This window comes from Copidosoma floridanum, unplaced genomic scaffold (genome assembly GCF_036245765.1).
Source record: "Copidosoma floridanum isolate Cflo_tuat_1 unplaced genomic scaffold, Cflo_Japanese_pri ptg000017l, whole genome shotgun sequence".
Taxonomy (NCBI): Eukaryota; Metazoa; Arthropoda; class Insecta; order Hymenoptera; family Encyrtidae; genus Copidosoma; species Copidosoma floridanum.
This window is the reverse complement of record NW_028321894.1, coordinates 12,216,400-12,243,990: the sequence shown is the minus strand read 5'-3', so window position 1 is coordinate 12,243,990 and position 27,591 is coordinate 12,216,400. Positions and strand designations below refer to the sequence as shown.

The following is a 27,591-nucleotide window of genomic DNA, read 5'->3' as shown; positions in this document are numbered from 1 at the left end:
ATAATAAAATCAACTCTACAAAATAGATAGCAACATAACAAAAATCTATAAGACTAAAAACTTAACAAAACTTTGAATCAACTTTTAAAAAACAAATTTTTCTATTTCACGTCAATGATCAAATACAAACACCCCCACGTGATAATATTTATTATAAATTCTTAAGACTTAAAGTTAAGAAAAACAAAAGTAACAATTTACTAGCCAGAACCAGAGTAGCTATCAAATTACTGACTAAAAACAAGATCACCGGACATGCTTAACTGTGTAAAATTTCTACCACAACCAAGTGTACATAGGCGAGGTGGTAGTAAATTGCAAAGAAGATCACTAATGTGCAATAGCTACAACAAAAGAGATGAGCCAACAAAAAAAGAAATACCTGCACAAGAACTTGTGCCTTTTGATGTCATGGAATCTGAAGACTTTTTTGACACTGACTCCGAAGAAAACGATTTAAACAATGTAAGAGATCGCAATAAATTTATAATGGATAAGCTAAAAAGACCTTACCATTCAAAAGCTAGTCGGTCACAATAAAGCAAAATTGTAGAAAATTATGTTTACTCATCTTACATTCCAGGTGACCCAGCTCCTCGTACTTCTATTATGACACATAAAATACCTAAGACAGACGACCGTCCTGTATATGTCAAACAATACCACTACCCCTTATCGTTTCATCAAGAAACAAAAACTTAAATAAAAAAATTATTAGCAGACGGTATAATTATTAAATCAAACAGCCCTTACAGTAGTCCTCTCTGGATAGCACCCAAGAAACAAGGACCTAATGGACCAAAAAGATGCAGATTAGTAATAGATTACCATAAACTAATTGAAGAAATCATCCGTGATGCTTATCTACTACCAAACTTTACTGAAATATTACAGCAAATTAAAGGCTCGAATTGATTCTCCGTTTTTGATCTAGCCTGTGGATTCCATCAAATAGAAGTTGACCCTGTAGATAGACATAAAACTGCTTGTATTACGCCTAATGGTCGTTTTAAATATGTTGGAATACCATTTGGTAGATTCATCGCACCTGCAACATTTCAACGATTACTGGACGCAATTTTTTGTCAGGACTGCAAGGCATTGAGTTATTTATATTTCTTGGTGACATAATTGTATGTTAAAAAACGATTATGGGACGAAAGTTACTCATTAATTAAAAAAACTTTTTTCATCGAATTCAAAATCAGAACTTGGCAAATGAAAATCGTTAATGCTAGAAGTAATTTATTTAGGATATAAAAAAGGTAGTTATAAAGTAAAACCCGATTTTAAAAAATAAGAAGCTGTTAAAAAATTTCCAAAACCAAAAATTAAACAAACGTTAAACAATTTTCAGGATAACCGAACTATTACCGTCATTTTGACAAAAATTTTGTCGAAATTGATAAGCTCTGAACGTCTTTCCTAAAAAACAAAAAAAAAACTTGAGTGGACTGATACTCAGTAAAAAAGCTTTGAAGAATTAAGAAGAATATTCTGCAAAGCAACAAGAAATATCAGCCCTGTTAAAAATAGATCTTATGTAACTTATAAAGCAAATAAATCAAGATTTTAAAGTACTCGCAAAAATTTAACTCACACCCAGGATAATAACATCCATTTTATTTAAGAATCTGTATATTCAAAATCTTTAAACAATCAGTTACTCACAGATGTAGTAGTTATATCCGAAAAAGAATTATAAGACGCTCAACCAACATAATAAGACGTTATCACTTTAAAAAATATTACACATTTCTTAAGTCTTAAATGAAAACTTCCATGATGAAAGCAAAACCTTGCATTCTACTAACATGCTTTTAAAATCATGCAAATGCTATATTAGTAAAGGAAGTTAATACTGTTCGTATTTCTGGAAAACATAAGCTTACCAATAATTTTCCTAAAAGAGAAATGTCATTAATTTTATACGAAGAATAACGTCACCTTTCCATTACAGTGAAAAATTTTTTTGGTGCACATTTTTACCTAACCCTAGAAGACAGAAAGGAAAAATCAATTAAATGTCATACAAGCTTATTTTTCAGTCATAGATAAGTAGTAAGGACTTATGAATGAATAAAATAAAAATATTTTTTGGAAGAAATGCGCACCAACATTGCTTAATACATAAAAAAAAGGAGAATTTGATAGGAACAAAAACAAGTTTACAAAAAAATCAAAGAACCTATGGTTATTAGAGACACACCATAAAAAGTAATTCACAAAGTCACGAAAGGTACAGTATGCTCATTTCAACAAAGTATTTCTGGAAATAAGTACATTCTAACGATGCAATGTTTACTGACAACTTTTTTTATGGCAGTTGCTGCTCCTAATATACATGCAGTAGCTGCTGCTGACGTTTTGTCAAGGTATGTTATTTTAACTTTAGACATTCCCAAAATTATTCTCAGTGACAGATCCAAAAATTTCATAAATTAAGTATTGACAGAAGTATCAAAAATCTATGGATTCCGTTAAGCTCTCACTAGTGCATACTCCCCAGAATTAAATGGTTCGTTAGAAAAAAGCCACGTTTTGTTAAACGATTTTTCAAGAACTAACGTTAAAAACTAAAATTACTAAAATAAAATAGTACCCTTTGCAATGCATAAGTATAAAACTTTAGTTCATTCAGCAATAGGCTATACACCTCTTGAACTAACCTTGTAAAGACAGGCACGTTTTCCATATCCACTTTGAGACGAGTTTCATCTAGAAGCATACAGTTTATATGCTAGTGATAATTTTAACTGTTTATGTACAATTCAATAAGTAGCTTGTAATAGACTTGAACTGTTAAAACGAAATAGAAAAATATGTAAAAGCCACAAAACATAAAAGCTAAAGTGATAGTCTATCTGCTTAATCTGCTCAAAAAATTAGGTAGATTTTATAATGAAATTTGAAAAATTAAAGGAATACATTGTAATAATAACGATATATTACAATCAGCAAATAAAAAATAAACTAACCAACATATTGACAGAATAAAATGCTGCTGAAAGGCTACGGAAAAAAAAATTAATTACATATTTAGTAACTACATATGTAACTAATATAAATCTTTATTTTTAGAACGACTTTAAATGTTTGATTCCAAGCCTTGTAAGTCTACTAGAAAGTTTGTAATGGATAATAATCATATCGCTCCTCGCCACTTCTTTTATCTTCACTTTGGTAGTGTGTGAACCACAATCCTACAGGATAAGCAAACGTTATCACCACTATATTTACTGCATATTTCTAAAAAAGATTCTACCTACACGATTAATTTAATACTGTTATCATTAAACTAACAAAAAAAAGGTGTGTTAAAAAAATCATACACCGTAATTAATACCTAATGCATGCATTTCTACTAAACAACTTCATACCTACACTGCTTTACGATAAAAGAAGCAGTGTAAGATATTTGATTAATCATTTTCTTAACAAAATAAACAAAAATGGGAGACTACATCTCAAACTATATTGTAATAGTTCGTCTCATCATCTCTTGTGAGTTCTCGATCGATCTGTACATGGTTGCAGAGGGTGGCAAAAATCTAAGAAGGAGGGTGTTACATCTTGAGTTGATACGGACTAATCGTACCATAAGTAAAAATGCAATTCAATCGTTAAATTTTCACAGCAAGCATATACAGCAAGTATATACAGCAAGCTCATATGACAAGCGAAGCTCATATGTCCTTTAATGCATTAGTGTGTAATAGCTTTGAGGTGAATGTTTCATAATATGCTGACATACAAAACGGTCCGCCTTGTTGTAAGAATACATGTATGTATTGAAATTGTATGTTACATGTAAAAATATATAAATCGGATTGTATAATAAATGAATAGTTTACTCACGCAGTATTTGTCTATTTCTCAAAATATATGTATTAATTCGAAAATTTTGATTAACACAATAATTTACTCTACTTAAAATTATTTCTGAAATCTCCAAAAGGAATAATTGCAAAATTAGTAAGCTTTTTCGTCATACTTAATTTTGTATTTGGCGTTCTTTGATTGCTGATGCGAGCTTTTATCATCACTGATCCACAAAACTTTATCACACTTGTCGAAAAAGTGAGATTGGTACTGTTGTATAATTGTTATTACTTAATATATAAAATCATAACAAGTAACACTATCGTGCAAGCCTACTGTTTCGCTGCTAATGCAATCTGCAAAAACATCGCTCATTGACTGACCTGATTGAACCAAATGACTTTCTTACTCACTCTGACGCTATAAAAACTTACCATTGAGAAGAAACATGGCACTATTTACGTCTGTCATCTGGCGTTTAAGGTCTTCATCTATTCTTGACCCCTGAGACTTGCAAGTACCTTATACACGTAAGGCATAACGTGTTGGCTGAGGCCACTCGGGCGCATTTTGAGAACGTCAATGGTATCAGACTACGCTCAGAAGCGAGGTTCAACGACGGAGGCCCGCTGAAAGTGGTTGCGGCGGAAGCAGAGGAAGCAGAAATTGCAACGTCTTAACTGGCCACAAATTCATTCGTGTAGATTAAGGACTTACTGGAAATCACTGCACAAAGCATTAGGGAACTTAAAAGCAGCTGTGATATCAATAAGTGATAGACGTTAGTTATTTATTAGTGATATGATTAACACTTAAACTTATCAAAGTGAACCAAGTTAATTTTTTCGGAAAGGATGAGTTTTTTTCGATTGTTCTTATAAAATAATAAACTATCCATATCATTTACAAAAAGATTTTATCTAACTAAAAATAACTAATAAATCTCACGATCTAAATCTTAACAGACACATAAATTACACTTAAATATAACAAACAGTTAATACCATATTGTGCAACATCAGTAAAATTATACTGATGTAAATATAAGATTTAGTTTATGAGATTTGAAATCTCGCGCTTTAGGATATTCTCTTACCTAAGAGGGCCAATCTGTGTTTATACTTACCTTTGTCCAGCAGCTTGCTGCTGCTGCGGTTATCGTTATTCAGCCTCAAACGCCCTTTTCAGTAAGTCGCTTTGCGCATGTGTTATAATTTTCACGTGTATCGGTTTATGTGAGATTATTATAACGAAAACGATTCACAATTTAGATTGACACGTAATTACTCAGTTTGACTCAAAAAATTAGTTCTGCCTTTTTTTATCTTGCATGTAAGCAAGTATTTTGACTTGTTAGAGTAGAATTAAATAGAGAGATTGTTTTTTTTAATATACGGCTAAAGTGTTTAAAAGTGTGACGTGCATTTATTATTGTGTCCTTTTATTACATCCTTTTTCACGCTCCCCCAAATCCAGCGTGCGATAAAAAAATATATACAATCCACTAACTTACTGAGTTCGATTTCGAACATGGTCCTTCGAGCTGGATGTGGAGAGGTAAAATATAGGTGTAGGACATCTTCCTTTTGTGTAAGACACGCGGTTGTTTTATCGGCCATCTTGGCTTCTTTTTACGTTCTTGGGTGTCAAGGCTGACGCGGTCAACGCGCCGGCGCGTAGTCCGTAAGCGCACACACACACACACACAAATAGCCATATCTCTTTCTCTCTATTTTTTGTTCGTTTGTCGTCGGGTGCAACCGAGTCCATTGTTTATATAGGGGACTCACTGCTGCTGCTCGTGCTTTGGTCATCATCAGCGTGTGCTGCTGCCTGCCTCTGCAGGCTATTGAGACAACACCGCTGCTGCTGCTGGCTTCACGGGTCCTTTCGTCGTCAGCGTGTGCTGCTGCCTGCCTCTGCAGGCTATTGTGACAACACCGCTGCTACTGCTCGTGCTTTGATCGTCAGCGTGTGCTGCTGCCTGTCTCTGCAGGCTATTGAGTTGGCACCGCTGCTGTTAAGTCCTGCAGGTCTTTCGAACTCAACATAACTACGAATACTTGGTCCTGTTTACACGGTTGTGAAATTGTATATTTTGTGGTATGTAATATCAGTTCCTTATAGTTTTTCGTTTTTTTTGTTTACCAATTGACTTGAATATATTTTTGCGAACTTTACTTCATGTAAGCACTTGTAAAAATTAAGAACACTACCGTCGTTTAGCGTTATTGTTAAATTAGTTAGCTTGTGTCTGACTCAAATTAAATTACGGTGCGCGGTTTGTATTTATTTATTGAATATTTATTAATTGAATTGAAAATGACCTTATCAAAATGGATAACCTTTATGAGGTACAAGTTAAACTGTTTAACAAAATTAGAGGTTCCTTTACAAACTTTAAGAAACTTGGCCAGGTGAAAGTGACCAGGGGTCAGGCTGACTCTAGGCTTCAACAACTCAGAGATACTTTTGAACAGTTTAAATCCACTCATGATAACATTATGAATATAAAACCTTTACCCACATCTCATGATTATTTTAAAAATGAGTGCTTTGAAGTGGGAGAGGATACTTTTTATTCAGTTCAGGGTGATTTTAACGATTTTTTTAATTCACTTAATGATCATTTGAATCCTACAGGCACCTTACCTCCTACTAATGCCATTGGTAGTTCGTTTCAGTGTTTTTTTTCTTTACCTCCAATAGACTTGCCATCCTTTGATTATGATTTTGCTAACTGGAAGAATTTTCGCGATGTTTATAGGGCTATAGTCCATAGGAAGCAAGAATTACCAGCTATTATTAAATATCAACATCTTAGGGCGCATCTGAAGGGTGAAGCTTTAGACCTTATTAAAAATATACCCTTGTCTGAAGAGAATTATGTACAGGCCTTGGATACCATAACCCGGTATTATGACAATAAACGTCGTCTCATTTATACGTATACAACTACTATTCTCAGTTGTCAAGCTATGAGAGGCAGTTCTTGCTCTGAAATGAAGTGCATATCTAAGGAGATGATAAGTTCTGTTGATTCTTTGATATCCTTAGAGAGAGCAGTAGGAGATGCTGACACATTTATCGCTCTTGTAGTTAGTAGATTTGATTTTCAAACGAACAAGGATTGGCAAAAAATGTTAGGTAGTAGCAGTAATCCTCCTACTTTAGGTCAACTACGAGACTTCATTTCAGCACAAATCATTACAATGGAATCGTTTCCTTGTAAACCTGTAAATAAGATTGTAAATATTCGCGCAATTACTCTGTTTAAAAATATGGGATCTCCTAGTAGTAAGCCTATATCTGGTGTTACTGCACATCAGACAGTTGTTTTAGATTCCATTGTTTGCCAATTCTGTAATCATCAAAAACATCATCTTGTCTCTTGTGATTCATTTAAATCACGGAAGTGGATTGATAAATGGAAATTTATTAAGTCCCATCGTCTCTGTGTTAATTGTTTTGGTCCTCACCTTATTCAAGAGTGCTCTGGTAATAGTAAGTGTTCACACTGCAACCAAAAGCATCACACCATTATGCACAGAGGGGATAAGTCCAGCTCTACATCTGTCTCTGCTAAATATAAGCAAACGAAATCTGTAAATAACTTGACGAACTCCTTTACTGTACAAAATCAAGCTCAGATTTCTTTAGAGTCTAGTGTGATTGTACAGTCATGTAGTAGTAATAGAATCGTCTCTCCCAAGGTGCGTTTAGCTACTGCCCGTGTTTTCGTGTATGCTACTGATGGATCTCGCATATTGGTACGAGCTCTCATTGATCAGTGCTCACAGAGTTGTCTTATTACTAAATCTCTCTGTGATATGCTGCATTTGAAACCAAGATCAGTTAGTACAACTCTGTCAGAAGTGGATGGACGGATTTCCATGGACGCTAATAAATCAGTTGCTTTCAAATTTAGGCCTCATTTTGAGTCTGGTTTTGAGCACTTTGTTGATGCGTTAGTCGTGCCAATAATTCCTTCCTACGAACCACCTCTAGGTAGTCGTTTAACAAATTTAGATTATAGGAAGGATGTAATTCTAGCAGATCCAGAATTTTACAGTTTAGATAAAATTGATATTTTGTTAGATGCATCTGTCCATGCAATTATAATCGGTCAGGAAGTCCGCAAATTAGCCCCTGACTACCCACTTGCCTCTGCTTCGCAAATTGGTTGGTTGTTATCAGGTTAGATGCCCATTGGTTCAGGATCCAACTTGTCATAAAAATCAAATATAATGGTTGTAAAGTCTCTGTAAATGTAAATAGTTCAATGCCTTCTGTAAATAGTCTTGTAAATAGTTCTAAGTCTTTTTATGTGACTCTATTAACTTGTTGTTCTAAGTGGGAACGGTTGCTAAGAGTAACAGCATATTGCCTTCGTTTTACATACTGTTGTTTACATAAAGTTAGACAAGGGAATTCGTATTTACCTATAGCTGGAAATCTTAAGCCCTCTTTACAGGCTATTTTGCAGTTTATTGACTTGTATTCTTTTATTGAAGTTGACTCGATTCACCTTTTAACATCAGAAATTGAATGTGCTAGACTGTGTCTAGTTTATCAGCATCAGATTGAGTAGAGCCTTACTTAATGATGATTCCTCTGAGCTTGATCCTCTTACTCCTGCTCATTTTTTGATCATGAGATCTTTATTTCTTGGGCCAGAGCCCGACATTTCTACTGAAAAGGTATCGCCATTTCAACGCTGGAAGCTAGTGACACAATCTCTCCAAGTCTTCTGGAAAAAGTGGTCACTTGAATACCTTTCCACTTTACAAAGTCGTTGCAAGTGGTTGAATCCTCAACGCTTGGTTAAGCCTGGTGATCTCGTGCTTATAGAAAACGTGTCTTTTCCACCTGGTAAATGGCCTTCAGGCATGGTTGTTTAGGTCTATAAGGATGCTAAGTCTCTTGTCAGAGTCGCCAAGATTAGAATCGTTTTATCTAGTTTTGTAAGGCCAATACACAAACTAATATTATTGCGTACCGTATCTGAGCTTGAGTCAGGGCACAATAATAATTAGTCTTATTTATATCAATTTATTTTCTTTAATTTACTATTATGATTATTAAATTTCATATCTAAAAGTGAGAAACCTTGCGAAAATATATATAAAATTATCAGTAATTTGTTTATTATTTTTTTTTTATTCCATTTTTTGAATTATTTGCTATTGTACGTGGAAAGCCTTCCACTGCTTTATTCACACGGTACTTAAATGTATATTATTCCATCTGCCTGTTCATCAACCTTGGGACTATGTAAAACATCAGTATTACTGATTGTTACCGGCTAAATGTCATTATTTAAGAAAAAAACTTTCATTATTTTAAATTTTGTAAGTGGAATATGATCCACCCTTTTGTCCTACTAAGACTTGTTATTGATATACATTCGTTACACTTCTGTCTATCAACCTTGGGACTATGTGGAACATCAGTAAAATTATACCGATGTAAATAGAAGATTTAGTTTATGAGATTTGAAATCTCACGCTTTAGGATATTCTCTTACCTATAAGGGCCAATCATAAGCGTGCGCGCGTCTATTAATACACAAATAGACTCTGTTTATACTTACCTTTGTCCAGCAGCTTGCTGCTGCTGCGGTTATCGTTAGTCAGCCTCAAACGCCCTTTTCGGTAAGTCGCTTTGCGCTCGTGTTATAATTTTCACGTGTATCGGTTTATGTAAGATTATCATAACGAAAACGATTCACAATTTAGATTGACACGTAATTACTCAGTTTGACTCAAAAAATTAGTTCTGCCTTTTTTTATCTTGCATGTAAGCAAGTATTTTGACTTGTTGAAGTAGAATTAAATAGAAAGATTGTTTTTTATAATATACGGCTAAAGTGTTTAAAAGTGTGTTGTGCATTTATTATTGTGTCCTTTTATTACATCCTTTTCTCACGCTCCCCCAAATCCGGCGTGCGATAAAAAAATATATACAGTCCACTAACTTACTGAGTTCGATTTCAAACATATATTTTAAATAAATATTGTCATAACATTAGTAGAAAAAGGTAGTGTAGGATCCGTAAACGGCATCAAAATTTTTTTTCACTGAAAGCCTTAAGGGGCTTGAATACGTACGGAAAATGCAAAAACTCGTTAGTCTCCTGAAAAACTAAATAATCATCACAGATGGCTCATATGGTCTCCATTTTTAAAAAAGTCTATAATAAAAAAAATGGAAGTTGCAAGGAGCTAAGGCAAATTGTGTTTCGCATTGAAGTATTCAATGTCTTAATGGATTCCAAACGACTTTTTTATAAAATTTGATTCCTTTTAACAATACTTCAAATTTTAATAGCAGTAAACAAAATGAAAACATTTAAAACTCATTGACCACTTCTTATTTAAAAGCAGAATAAGTATGTATTGAAGATTCTAATTTATTTATTTTTTTTAAAGATACTCGTTGAAAAAAAAAAAAAATTCAAAGAAAAGCAAAATTTTTAATTAAGAACCGTTCTTAGACGAAAACAAAATTTGCTAATTAGTGGTTAATTAAAAACTTTTTAAAATGAAAATTATAGATTGCACTACAAACCCATCATTCTAGGTTGCAAAGAAAATTCCGAAAAATTTCTAATAAAACATTACTGTATGAAATTCGCACTCGCAAGTACTAATATGGTTATAAAAGAATTAAAAGAAAATTGTTTAATTTTCAGATTTTATCATACCTGACGCAGTTCAAAGAACACATTAAGTATCTGTAAAATAAGACATGTAAAGCCTGTAAATCCAAGGATGGCAGATTCACAAGCCGGAAAAATTGCCTCTTAAAAGTGACTGTTTTTACATCATAGTTTAAATATTTTGGACCCATGACTGTTAAAATTGGGTAAAGAAAGGAAAGAAGTTAGGGGGTCTTATCTACTCACCTAACTATAACAGTGATACATTCAAAACTTACTCTTTATTGGAGCTCTGACTCAGCCATTTTGGCCTTAAAGCAGAGATTAGCAAAGAGATTGCTGACTTCAATGCTGTGACACGTGCTCACTTTTTGCCACTGTTTTGAGCACCCCGTCGGGGCCAAATGGTCATACCAGGAGCACACATTTTTTGCTTTTATTTTAGAAGTAAGGAGGGGGTATGCCAAGTGTGTACCTACTGACTTACGTTGAAATTTGGCATGTAGGCGTATACTCTAGAAACACGTGGTAGGGGTATACTGAATGTACGCCTATGAAGAGAAGAGTGAAAATGGGGACTATAGCTGTAAAATTATGATTGCGTATAGCATAGCAAAAGCAAGTGCAAACTCTGACAAGTCTTTTTCACTATTTTTCTAAAATGAATTTTGAGAAATTGACGGTAAATAAAGAAAAAAAAGTTTTGCATCTTTTGTTTATAAAATACAAAACCTATTCTTTGATCTAACAATTTTTTTAACGTATGAAAGCTTAGGAAAGGTAAGGTGATCAATTTTTCAAGAATTTAATCATACAACTAAATGCTTATAATATGGTACATCAAAAAAGTGCATTGAAAAAATGTTCAACTTCAACTGTTTTATAAAGTTGACAGCATAGCTATTATCACCTTAACTACAATTTATTATTCTTACCAATTATAATCGCTATAAACTGTAGGCCAAGCTCCAGTGGTTATCAATGAACATAAGTGACTTTGAGTTACATGATATTCGAGGTTTTGATAGCTGAGATGGCTACGGATTATGCTACTGGTAAGATAGTTTTGCAATCTAGGGCTCGGTTCTGTTAGATTTTTTTTTTCTTTAATGCAGTTCATTATTCTGTCATAATTTTTTAATACAAATTTTTTTTTAATTTATCAATGTTGCCAACACTTTCTTGTTGGGTACATTAAAAGGAATATATATTTTTAATACTGAGTGTATTAAATAATTTATTACATAAATAGTTCTTATTTTCGAGGCCATTCCACAATTTTATAATGCTAAACAAATAATTTTTGAGAAAATTACTAAAATTTAAGCGTTTTAAAACTTCCAAAAGAACATCAATGCTCAGTTTACAAACGAAAACAGCCAAAACCCATAAAAATTTATCTTTGTTAAAATAATATTATTAACGAATCTTACTAGCGAATTTCTACAATAGTATTTTTTATTTAATGTGCTGTTAGCACATAAATATTTAAAATATATTAAAATTTTACAATGCAAATTGCATTTTCAGTTCTCGCTTTCTTTTTATTAGTAGTAGTGGCTATTATGCAATTCACAACGCTTAGCATAAATAAATGAATTTGAACATGGACGGTGTTCTATTATATATACTACACCGTTACTATAGAAAATTAAGTGAAACAAGCTATGGAGTAAGCACGTATAAAGGTATGTCATTATTAGCAAATAGTTTTTCAAAAATGAACACCTTAGCCTATGTTTTATCTCACGGATACTGCTCAAAAATACCACAACTTGGTTTACAGCCATGTTATAGGATGATGGTTAACATAAAAGTTACCAATTTGGGGTGTGGGTGTGGAGACTGATAGCTAAAATGAAGCTTGCAAACAATATATGAATAAACAGATATTGTCAACATATAATTTTTTTGAAAGTACTTTTGTACATTTTCGTAAGTTCAAGGATCAAGCATCCTGTATTTTTAAAAAAAATCTGATTTATCACAGTATATCAACAATTATGTTTTTGAGAGATGTCATCTTCTTGTGAAAGTATTTATTTCACAAACTTACAGAAAACTTGTATTAACAAAGAAAATTACTTGTGCACATTTTTTCTTGTTCTCCAAGCATACAGAAATAAAAATCATTTTTGACCTTAATGTCATTAAAGTAAGTATAAAAAAGTAACGATGGTTTTTAATTATCTTCTATTCTATACTTACTTGTCACTTTCTATGACTTCCTTTTTTTGTAGTAAACCTGTAACGGATATTTTTTTAACTAAATTTGCGCTGTGTTTGTCAGATTTTCTAAAGATTTCTTAAAGATTGTGCCATCATACAGTTTTTTTTAGGTGGGCCTTGTACATTAGTCTAGTTTACATGAACGTGGTACAAATTTTACTTGTCTTATGAATAAAAAGCCAGAAAACAACAATTCTTAAACTTGTGGAACAATACAACAAACAGAAGTACTGTCAAATCTTTTCTTCATTAAACTCAAAGTCGACCTTTTGGTCATTTGGATACAATATCCTGACTCTCATCAGGTACTACAAAGGTTGATAATCAAAAAAGATTATTAAAGTTAAATTAAAACAAAAGCGTTGCTTTTCGAAAAAAAAGCAATGAAAGAGCGCAAGATACTGACCACACATCCACTGCGTGTAAGTTGTCAAGTCACGGTAAAATTAAATTTTGCACAACATACAACACACAGCTAACGCATATACGTGTGTAAGTGAATACTCACACATAAAAGACCAAGCGCCGCAAGTGGCAAGCGTATAAAGTATGACACTGGCTACAAAAGGCAGTAACAATTGCCAGAGGTTGTACTGTACGTAGTAGGATAGAATTAGCACAAAAGCATGGTTATTTTGGAAAAATTTCTTCTAACGCGAAAAAAATCTGGGTTTCAGGCAAAATCTAAATCATTTTAGACTTCAAGTTGTGTCAGCTAACAGCCCAGAAAAATGGTTATAGTGGCCAAAAATAGTTTTTCACGTCTAGGAAAAAACTGGAGAGTCAGACACAAAAGTTGTAGCAGTAAAAAAGATGCGCAATTTCAAAACGAAGAAAATGAGTTCTATTGAGATAAAGTCGGTCTAGCCAGTTTTTTGCAATTTGCAAAAAAGTGCTACAAAGGTCCATTTTTTTAAAAATCTACAACTCACGTTCCTTTGAATATTAAGACTTCAAAGATCATTACAAGGTTAATCTTGTGTCCCCCAACACTCACACCAAATTTCAAGACGATCCATTGTAAGCTCCTTGCAAACTGCTGCAAGAAGCAAAAAATGGCCCCTCCACAACAAAGTTTGACGTGGCTGGTTTTTTAACATATTGCCATTTTTCAAACGGCATTGTACTCATCAGAAGTGACTTTACAATCTACTAAGATTTTGATCCGTTTGACATTTCGAAAGTACGAGAAAAATTTTTGTCAAAAACAGGCTATTTACTGAGGATGCAGCGGTGCGGCAAGCTGCTCACAAACTTCAGAGCTATAATGCGGAGAGGGGGCATGGCTTACGGTGGCGGCTTGCCACGCCACTGTATCCACGGTAAATAGCTGGTTTTTGACATCAATTTCTCACGTACTTCCGAAATGTCAAATTATCAAAATTTTCGTAGGTTGAAGAGTAACTTCCGACGGGTATAATGCCATTTGAAAAACGGCAATATGTTAAAACACCAGCCACGTTGAACTTTTTTCCTCTTTTTGCTTTTTGCAGCGATTTGCAAAAAGTTTACAACCGATCGTCTTAAAATTTAATGTGAACGTTGAGAGACACAAGATATACCTTGTATCCAATTTTCAAGTCTTAATATTTGATGGAACGTGAGCAATAGATTTAAAAAAAAAAAAAACAGACCTTTGTAGCACTTTTTTGCAAATCACGAAAGAACCCCTGGACTGATTCTATCCCACTGGAACTCATTTTTTTCTTTTGTCTTGAAATTGCGCATCTTTTTCATCAGGAAAACTTTTATGTCCAACTCTACAGTTTTTTCACTAACCAAAAAAATTATTTTTAGGCACTATTACAATTTTTTTGGGCTGTGAGCTAACACAATTTGGATTAAACGATTTATATTTGTTCTAAAACCACTTAACTATTACCTAGATTTTTTTCGCGTTAGAAACAATTTTTCAAATCGAAAAGCTAATTCTATCCTACTGAAGGTAATACATGTACAAATTTTTAACAAGGTCGATATAATTTACGTCAGTGCCAAATAAAAATTTTATATAAGGTTGATATGACTCTTGCCGTACGAAACGCATCACAAATTAGAGTTACAGTTTTTCGTTAAAAACTGTTGACCGTACAATCGGTTACTATCAACTTTTTAGTTTTTCCGTATTTATATATCTTTTCATATAATGTACATGATATTGTATGTAGATCATTTCAAAATAAGTCATTTTTTTAGATCCATGCCTTATATTCTAAATCTATTAATATCAATGTTGCGCCCTAGATTAAAATTATGTTTTTATGACACGGAAGTATTGATACTTTTTATAATACTACTATTGTGCTCATTAAGTCTAATTTTTAAAGCTCCTGGCAACTGGCCTGTATAAAATCTATCAAAATCTTTACATGGAATACAATAAATACTACTTTTTTTATCGAATTAATTCGTTTTGTCTTTACCCAATATAATTAGCTAAACTTATAATTTATACTAAAAATCACTTTTATGCTTTTAAAAAAAAAAAATTTGACAATTTTATAGAAATATGTTGTATGTTCTTAGTAGCTTCAGACCTTGTCTCTAATTAACTGTAGAAAAATGTATGTATACTACCATTATCTTCCTAGACTTATAGATAATTGTTTAACCCAATAAAACTGTTATCACAAATCGGTACAGAAAGCTTACGCATTCCGGTAGGTATCTTAACTTTTTATCCCATCACTAAATTTGTCATAAAATAGGTACTGCTTATACCTCAGTAGATTAAAACAAACAATGGTCAAACATACTTTTTTACTCTGATAACCTAAAATTATTAACAAATTTCTTAATTGCTGACAGTTATCATCATAATTTCATAGAAAATTAGAAAAACCGAAAATTAGAATAAATTAACAACACTCAAATCAATAACAACAATACACTCCTCTCTGTTTAGTTGCGACTTAAATAAAAGTCGATAAGGCAAAAAAGTTAAACAAAAACTTCACGCAAGTCACATTCCTTTGTATGGTGTTTCAGTAAGAAGCCCAGTGATGCTTGTCAAGTGCAAAATTTCATTACTAATTTTGAAGAAGCTTGCTCAAAAGTGATTTGATGTTATTTCTGTGTTCTGTGATTTTTTGTAACAAGAAATATTATTAAACTTATATAAAAGTAACAGAGGAAGAAGTTTAACTTATCCAAACAAAGAGTAAATAATAGTCAATAATGAAGTTACGAAAGTTGCCCAGTACTCAAGCAGCTACAGAAAACAAGGTAGTTTAACATGATTATTCCATTAAACTTTTTTTTTTTTTCTTTATATAAACAAAAAGTACATTAACTATCTTCTAGTCAAGCAGCCTGCAAAAAAGCGTTATATTACACTCCAGAACCTTCAGCTCTCAATTAACGGCAAGATTAAATAATAGCAATAATCATTGAATATAATGAGTACGCGAGTGAGGCTAAGTCTCTGTCTATTTGTTTGTTGAATATACATTTTCTTTTAACTGTAGAAAAAAAAAACAAAGACCACTATTTGAAAATAAATGTTAACAAAAAAAGTATAACACAATATATAATACAACTTAAGTTAACGTATGAATGGTGACTTTTTACGAAGCGGAGTATATGCGGTGTTTTGTTAAAATATAAAAAAAAAGCTAACAAAATGAAGAACAATAGAAATAGTATCACCCCAAATTGTAATGATGGTTATAATAGATACTATGATACTAAGAATGCTAAGTACGGCGATAATAATAATGATAATAATAATAATGATAACGATGATGCTAGTGATAATGATAATGTTAATAATAATAAATATAATGACAAAGATAATAAAGATAATAGTAATGATGATGATAATGATGATGATGATGATGATGATGATAATAATGATCATGATAATGATGATAATGATAATAATTTGCTAGTATATATCAGTGCCCTCCGGTGAATTTGGAAATTCAAAGTGATCAGTAATCCGTTGGGGGCGAAATGTAAGAAAATAAATAATTTACAAGTAAAGTGTATTTAAATTTTCTGTGTTGATTTATTGATGCGCAACGTTTCGCTGACAATATGCGTCAGCCTCATCAGGCGCAGGTACGCGAGAATTCGTAAGTTTGGTTAACTTACTCGTCACCTGTCGTGCTGTTGACTAAGTCAGCGAAACGTTGCGCATCAATGTATCAACGCAGAAAATTTAAATACACTTTACTTGTATTTACTTATTTTCTTACATTTCGCCCCCAACGGATCACTGATCACTTTGAATTTCCGATAATGATAATAATTAAGATGATAAGAATGATAATAATAAAGATGATGATGATAATAATAAGAATAAATATTCTAGTAAAAATGGTGATAATAATGGTGAGAATGATAATAATGATAATAATAATAATAATAATAATAATAAATATTCTAATAATAATGGTGATGATGATAGTTACAGTGATGATAATGGTAGTAATAATGACTATAATACTAATAATGCTTGATATAGTGATAATTAAAATAATAATGGTGATAATAATGTTGTTACTGATAGTTATAATAGTAATAAAAATAATGATAATTAAAATGATGACTATGTCTATAATAATAATTATATTGATAATAATAATGATAATAATAATGATAATGACTTTCATGATAATGATGAAGATGATAATGATGATGATAATGATAATAATATTAATAATAAAAATGTAAATGATTATAATAATAATGTTGATGATACTGTTATTAATAATAATAGTTATTATATTTATAATAATAATGATAATTATAACGTCAATGATAATATAATAAAGATGATCAGAATAATTTTCGTGATGTTAATGACAGTAATAATTATAATCTTGATACTCACAATACTAAGAATAATGATGTTAGTAATGATAATCAATAAAATAATAGAGACGATGATGATAATTATAATATTGTTGTTAATAATAGTGCTAATTATAGTGATGATAGTAATAATAACAATAATTATGGTACTGTTTTAATTATTAATAATAATTATAATGATTTTGATAATAATAAAATTTATAATAATGATAAGAATAATAATGATAATGTGAACGTTAATGACTATGATGATGATGATAAAAATGACAATAATAATAATAATGATAGTAATGTTGATAATGTTAATAATGATAATAATATTGTTGATAATCTTAATATTAGTAATAATAATACCGATATAAACGACGACAATGATGATGATCATGAGCATAGTCATAAAAATAATAATAACAAGGATGGTGTAGATGATAACGTTTATCATCACGATAACAATGATAATGCTTATGACGATAATGACCATAACAATTGTGAGAATAATAATAATGATAATGATAATGATGATGATAAAGAAGGTTATAATGTTGATGATGCTGTTAATGATAATGATGATAGTGATGATAATGATAATTATGTAGATAATAATAATAATAATAATATAATAATAATAATAATAATGATGATGATGATAATAATAATGATAATTGTGATAATGACGATAATAATAAAAAAATGATCATAACCGTAATAACGATGACAATAATAATAGTAATAATAATTACAATAGTGCTTATTATCATAATAATACTAATTATGTTAGAAGTAAGGATATTGTTAATGATGTTGCATACAACAGTAATCTTACTGTTGATAATAACAATAATATGGATAGCAACATTAGTTATACTAATTAATTTATGGATAATAATAGTGATTATGATAATAATGATGATAATAATAATTATAATGATAATAATGATAACTACAATTACGATCACAATATAAATAACTATAATAATGATGATAATAAGAATAATAGTGAGTTATACGATAGTAAGGGTGATAATAAATAATAATAATGTTGATAATGATGATAATGACAATAATCATTAGAATACGAAAAATAATGAGGATAATAACAAAGATAACGATGATAATGATAACAATAATAATAACAATCATAATATAGAATATAGAAAAAAATTTTGGTGCTGAAAATGAAGATTATAATAATAATAATAATAATAATAATGATGTTCTTTTCATTAATAATAATGTAAATAATGATGATGATATTATTAAAATTGATTGAAATAATGATTTTGATTATAATATACTAAATAGAGATAGTTATAATGCTTATTATAATAATAATGATGATGATGATAGTGATAATAATTATGTTTAAGATGATCATGGTTGTCATAATGATCATAATAATGTTGTCAATGATAATAAAAATGATAGAAATGATGATAATAATGAGGATAATCTCAATGATAATGATGATCATAATGATAATAATGATGTTAATAATGAGGGTAATAATGACGACGGTAATATTATGATGATGAAGATGATAATAATGGTGATGATAGTAATGACGTTAAATATAATGATAATGGTGATCATGATTATGGTGGTGATAATGATAGAGATATAAATAAAAATTATGATGATAATAATTATGGAGGTGATGATGATTGTGATATAAATAATAATAATGATGATAATAAAAATTATGATAATGATAATTGTAATAACGATAATTGTAATGATAATGATAGTATAAATAATGGTAACATATCTTGACATAGACATTATGACAACGATGATAATAATGATAATGGTAATCATGATGATCATGATGATAATGATAGTGCTAGGATAATGATGATGATTATAATGATAATGTTAATAGTGATGATGATAATAATAATAATAATAGAAATAATAATAATGACAATTATGATTATCATAATAACGATGATGGTGATGGTATTAATTAATGTAATAATAATAATAATAATAATAATAATAATAATAATAATAATAATAATAATAATAGTGTTATTTATTTAACCGCACTGTTGCCTTTAATTATAATTATGATAAAATTAATGATTATGGTGGTTATAATAATGATATAGTGCATGGAAATAATTACGATAATCATGATAACAATAATGATCATAATTAAAGTACTGTAAATAATGATGATGATGATAATAATAAAAATGAAAATCTTAATGATAAGAACAATAATAGTGAAAATAATAATAATTATCATGTTAATAATAATTAATATGATAATCATAATAAAGATGATAATGATGATAGTGATAATAATGATAATAGCGTTGATACTGATGATAATGTTAATGCTAATATTTATTATAATAATGACGATGTTGATAATAATAATAATAATGATAGTAATGACGATGTTCATGGTAATGATAATAAGAACGGTAAAGCTTATAATAATAATAATAATGATAGTAATGAATATTTTAATAATGATGATAATAACGATGATGATGACAATGAAAATGATGATAATGGTTATTATAATGCCGATAATGTTGCAGATAGTAATGATAAAAAGGATCATAAAAATGACGATAATGATGTTTATAATAATGATAATTATAACGAGGACAAGGATAATATTGTCAATAATTATAATAATAATGATAATTATAACAAATATGACTATCAAGATAATAGCAGAATAATGATGATGATAACGAAAATAATGACAGTAATAATGATATAAAAATAATAATAATGGTGATTATGTTGATTATGATACTAATCATATTTATGAAAATGATGATGATGATGTTGAAAGTGATGATGATAATAATAGTAATGATAATGATGGTGATGATAATAATAATGATAATGATCAAGATAAAAATGATCGTAATGATGATAATGATGATGATAATGATGATGCTGATGTTGATGATGATAATGAAAATGAAGATTTTAATGATAAAAATGATGATAATGATAATAGTGACGATACTACAAATGATAATAACAGTCATAGTAATATAACTTATAATAATAATTATGATATTGAGTAGCAATTAAAATAATAACGATAATAATAACAATATCATATTCTAGAAAATAATAAAAATGTTAATGATAATTATTACTTTTATGATAATAATGGTGTTTATTATAATAATAATGGTTATAATAATGACAATGATAATAACAATGCTAAATATGGTAATGATAATGGCGATACCAAAGATCATAATAATGTTATCATTTATTATGATGATCATAATTTGTATAATAATAATAATGTAAATAATAATGGTAATAATAATGATGATAATGATAATAGTCATAATGATTATGATAATAACGATAATAATGATAATGATAAAAATAATGATGATAATGACAATGATGACGACGATTACGATGATGATAATGATAATGATAATAATAATAATGATGATAATTATGATGATAATTATAATTATAAAAATAACAATAAAGATATTAATAATAATGATAATGATGGTGCAAAATGAATTGGGACACATAATCACATTGATAACAATGATAATGTTTTTGTTAATAATTATATTTATAATGATTATGATAAGGATGAATTAAATTTTAATAATAATTGTAAGTATAATATGGTAAATAGCAACAATTTTCAGTATGATGTTGATAATGATATTGATAATAATAGTTATAAATTAAGAATAAAAATAACTATGATTATGGTGATCATAATACTGATAGAAATGATAATGATAACGTTGACGATAATGAATGTTATGGTGAAGATTACAATTATGATAATAATTATAATAATAATAATAATAATAATAATAATAATAATAATCATAATAATGATAACAATAATCATAGATATAATAAGAATTATAGCTATAATTTTGATAGTTTTTATTTTGATCACGATCGTGATAATAACGATAAAAATAATAATGATGACGATAATGACGATGATAAGGATTATAATGTTAATGATAATAATAATAATTACAAAAGTTATTATATAGATAATTGCAAAAACAATAATAATAATAATACTTATAATAATAATTATTATGGAAATTTCGATAATAATAATAATAATTTCAAAATTAATTATAATAATAATAATAATAATAATGATAATAATGATAATGTTAATGATAATGATAATGATTATAAAGATAATGATAATAATGATGATAATAATAATGATGATGACAATGATGATGATAATGATGATAATGTTAATAATGCAGCTGATAATGATGAAAATGAAGATGATGGTAATAATGATAATATTAATAATGATAATAATAATAATGACGATGATGGTAATAAGGATAATAATAAGAATAAAAATGATAATGATAATGATAGTGATAAAGTTGATCGTAACAATTATAATGATTGTGATTATGATGATGATAAAAATGATCATGATAATAATAATGATAATTATAATAATAATAATATTAATAATGTGGATAAAAGTAATTATAATTATAAAATTTATAATACTCATAATGATAATGATGATAAAGATGATAATGTTGATTAGAATAATAATGATGATAAAATTAATAAATACAATAATAATGATGATAATAACCATAATGATAATGATAATAATAGTAATGATAAATATAATAATTATATTAAAAATATCGATGATTATAATAATAATGGTAATTGTGATGTTCATAAAAATAAAAAAATGGATGATAATGTTTATGATAGTAAAATTCGAAAGAATTATAATGATAATGTTAATGATAGAAAAGACGATAATGACAAAGATAGTGTTAATAATTATAATTTAAATAATAAAAACAGTGGTAATTATATAAATGATAATAATGATAATAATAATGATAGTAATAATGTTTATGTTAATGATATTAATGGTAAGAATATAAATGTTGATGATGATGACCATGATAATTGTGATAATCATAATCAGAATAATAAAAATGATGATAATAATTAATAATAATGATAATGATAATGATGAGAATAATAGTGATAATGATGATAATAATAATAATAATAATAATAATAATAATAATAATAATAATAATGTTAATGATAATTATAATGATGATAATCATTACGATGATGATGATGAAAATAGTTATGATAATGGTAATAAAAATAATTATAATGTTGATGGTGATGATAATAATATTATTAATTATTATTATGATAATGATCATAAGGATGATAAAAAGTATTATAATGATGATGATAACGATAATGATAACACTAATTATAACGATGATAATGAAAATAATGATTAAAATAAAGACAATAATAATAATGATAATAATAATGATGGTGATAGTGATAATAATAATGTTAATAATGTTATTCATGATAATAACAAAAACAATATTAATAAAGGTGATAATAATGATAATAATAATAATGATAAAAATAATGATAGTGATGATGATGCTAATAATAATAATAATGATGATGTTAATGGTGATCATAATGATGATAATTATAACGATGATGATAATATTAAAATAAGTTATGATAATTGTAGAGCAAATGATAATAATGATGATGGCAATAATAATAATAATAATAATAATTATGATGATGATTATGATCATGATAATAATTATAATTATGATTATGATTATGATGATGATAACGCTCAATATAACAATGATAATGAAAGTAATGACTTTAATAGAAATAATCATAATATTGATATAGATAATGATCGTAATAGTGATTATAATGATGTTGATAATGTTATTAATAATGATAACAAAAACCAGAATTATAATGATGATAATAATAATAATGATAATGATAATAATAACGATAATGAGGATAATAATAATAATGATAAAAATAAAAAAAAAAATCATGTTGATGATGATTATAATAATTATAAATATTACGATCGTAATAATAATAATAAAAAATTATAACAGTTATGAAAATAATGATAAAGTTGATAGCGATAATGACAATAATAATAATTAGAATGATAAATAATGATCATGATGATAATAATAACTATGATAATGATGATTATGATAATGATAACGCTGATTATAACAATAATAATTAAAATACCGATTTTAATTAAGATAATAATAATAATCATAATGAAAGTAATAATAATGATGATAATGTTTATGAGATCAATAAGTATAATCATAAAGATAATGATAATTATAATGATGATAATGATAATAATAATGATAATAATAATGATAATGCTACTGATAATAATGATGATGGAAATAATAATGATAACTATATTGATAATCATAATGATAATAATAATGCTAACATAGATAATAATAACATAGGTAACATAATAATGATAATAATAATAATAAAGAGAATGATAAATATGATGATGGTAATCAGAATCATGATAATGATGATATTAAAAATGATAATAATGATGATAATAATGATCATAATAATAAAAATACGTATAGTCATAACGATGATAATAATAATGATAATTGTAATGTTGATGGTAATAATTATGTGGATAATGATGATTATAATAATAAAATTATAATAATAATGTTGATAATATGGATAATGATAATGATAATGATGATGATAATGATGATAATAATTTTAAGAATGATGATGCTGATTATAATGATGATAATAAAAATAATCATAATAATGATAATGATAATAATGAAGATAATAAGAATGATGATTAAAATGATGATCATGATAATACTGGAAATGTTAATAATATTGATAATTCTAATTATCATGATGATGATGATGATGATGATGATCATAATAATGATTATAATAATTATAATGGTAATAATAATAATAATAGTAATCATAATGATTATAATAAAGATGACGTTTACGATAATAATGATCATGATAATGTGAATGATGACGATATTGATTATTTTAATAATAACAAAAATGTTAATGATGACAAAATTAATGACATTTTGAATAATAATAATAATAATGATATTAATGATAATCATGATACAGAAAATCAAAATGATAATGATAAAGATAATGATTGTCATAAAAGTGATTATGATTATGATGATTTTAATGATGTTAATAATAATGGTAACTATGACAATGATAATAATGATGATAATTATGATAACGATGATGATGATGCTGATAATAATAATCATAATGTAAATAATGATTGTGATAATAATGATGATAATAATAATAATAATTATGATAAAAATAATTATTATAATAAAAATAATAATAATGTTGATGTTAATGATGATAATAATAAAGAAAATAATTACGGTGATAATAGTATTGATAATAATAATGAAAATACAAATAAAAATAATAATTATGTTAATGACGATGATGATGATAATAATTTTTATAATGATAGTAATGATCATGATAATAATAATGTTAATAGTGATGATGATGATTATGATGATGATGGCCCTGAATATAATAATGATGATAAAAACAATAATTATAATAAAGATAATGATAATGATGAAGATTATAAGGATTATAATAATTAATGATATTGATGATACCTAAAATGTTGATAATAATAATTATTCTAATTATGATGATTATGATAATATTTTGATGATAAGAATGATAATGATGATAATAATAATGATGACGATGATGATAAGTATAAGAATATTGATGACGATAGTAATAATAATAAGAAAAATAATAATGATGGTGAAACTCGTGATGACTATAATAATTATAATAAAAATTAAAATAATAATAATGATTATGAAATTAATGATGATCATAATAAGAGAGATAATAATAATAATGATATTGATTATAATAATAATAATTATAATAATAGTTATTCCAATTATAATAATAATAATTATAAAGATGATGTTAATAATGAAAATATAAATATTAATAAAAACAATAATGTTCATAATGACGATAATGATCTTGACAATAATCTTTATGTTGAAAATGATGATAATAATAATGTTGTTTATGACCATGATTATGATAATTATAATGAGAATCATGATAATGATGATTATAAAAATAATGATGATTATGAACATGGTAATAGTGATAGTCATAAAAATAATAATAACAATGATATTAATGATGGTAATAAGAATATTATGTTTGATAATGAAGTTGATAACAACAATTGTATTGTTAATGATAATAATAATGATGCTAAATATAATAATGATGAAAATAAAATTAATAATGACGATAGTAAAAATAATATTTATAGCAATAATAAAAATAATAAACATACTTAACATCATACTAATAATTATAATAATGGTGACGATGATAATTATAGTTATCTTAAAGATAATAATCATATTGTTGATAATTATTAGTATGTAAAGGATGATGATAGTAATGTATAAAATAATAAGGACGGTTTTAATGATAACAATGACAATAATGATGCTGATTATGGTGATAATAATATTAATGCAAATGATTATAATAATGTTGCTTATCATAACAATATTGTTAATGATAATAATTTTAATGATTATCTCGATGAGGAAGATAATATTGCTGATCATAATAATAACAACAATAATAATGATAACAATGATGATGATAACGAACATGATGATTATTATTATGCTGACGATGATAATAATAATAATAATAATAGCAATAACGTTAAGTATAATGATAATAAAGTAAAAAATAATAACAGTAATAATTACGTTAGTAATAATGACTAATTATAATATTGATAACAATAATAATGATGACAATGATAATAAAAATGTTTATAAAGATGATAATGATAATGTAAAAGATGATAAGTATATTGATAATGATAAAGATAGTATCTGAAATGATAATGATAGTGTTATAAATATGACGATGATAATACTAATACTAGTTACGGTAGTGATAAAAGCATTAGTAATAATTATAATAATGACGTTATTAATTAAAATCATAATAATAATCATTTTAATAAGGTTGTTGATGATGATTTTAATAATAATGTTAATGATAATAAAAATATTGATAATTATGATGATGATATTGGAAAGTATAATGATAATAAATATGATGATGATAAAGATTTTAACAATGACAATGATGATGATAATGATGATGATGATGATAATCTTATTGATGATGATAATTCTGTTGATGATAACAATAATAAAAATGATAACAGTAATAACAATTATAATTATAATGGAAAAAATAATGGTTGTGTTAAATAAGATAATGACAACGATGATGATAATGGCGATGATGATGATAATGACGATGATGATCATGATGATGATTATTATAATAATGAAAATAATAAAAATGATAATGATAATACTAAAATTTTGATGATAATGATAATAATGGTGTTGATAAAACTAATAATAATTAGGATGATGATCATGATTATAATGTTGATAATAATTATAATGATAATGATCATAATGATGATGATGATCATGATAAAAATGATGATTATGATAATAATAATAATGACATCAATAGTAATAATAAATATGACCGTAATAATAATATTATGATAATGATTATAATATTAATGATAATAATGATAATGACGATGGTTCTTATAATTGAATTGAATTTAGTTTCAATAATGATGATAATTATTCGTATTTTAATAAAAATAATATTTGTGTACATGATATTGAAGATAGGGTAATTATCATGACGATGATAATAATAATTCTGGTTATGGTGATGATAATAGCGATTTTTATTATTATTATACTGATGCCATTGATTTTAATTGAGATAATAATTAATATTATAGTGATGTTGATGGAAATGTCAATATTTATCATAATAATAATGTGAATAATGATTATCATGATAATTATATTAATAAAAACGATAGAGCTACTGATGATAATGATGATGATGATGACAATGATGATGATGATAATGATGATGATGATGATGATGATGATGAAGATGATGATGATGATAATAACAATAATGTCAATAGTAATGATAATAATAATAACGATGATAATGAAAATAATGAAAATGATGATTATTCCAATGGCGATATAAATTATGTTAAATAAAATTATTATGGTTATTAATAT

The 27,591-nt window shown here is 27.3% G+C and overlaps 1 protein-coding gene across 1 annotated transcript in view; it reads left to right on the top strand.

Moving 5' to 3' along the window:
* The window catches only part of Nmdar1 (glutamate ionotropic receptor NMDA type subunit 1), a 1,366,481-nt gene that overhangs the window by 1,086,762 nt on the left and 252,128 nt on the right, over window positions 1-27,591 (top strand). The gene's annotated exons all lie outside the window — the stretch shown is intronic.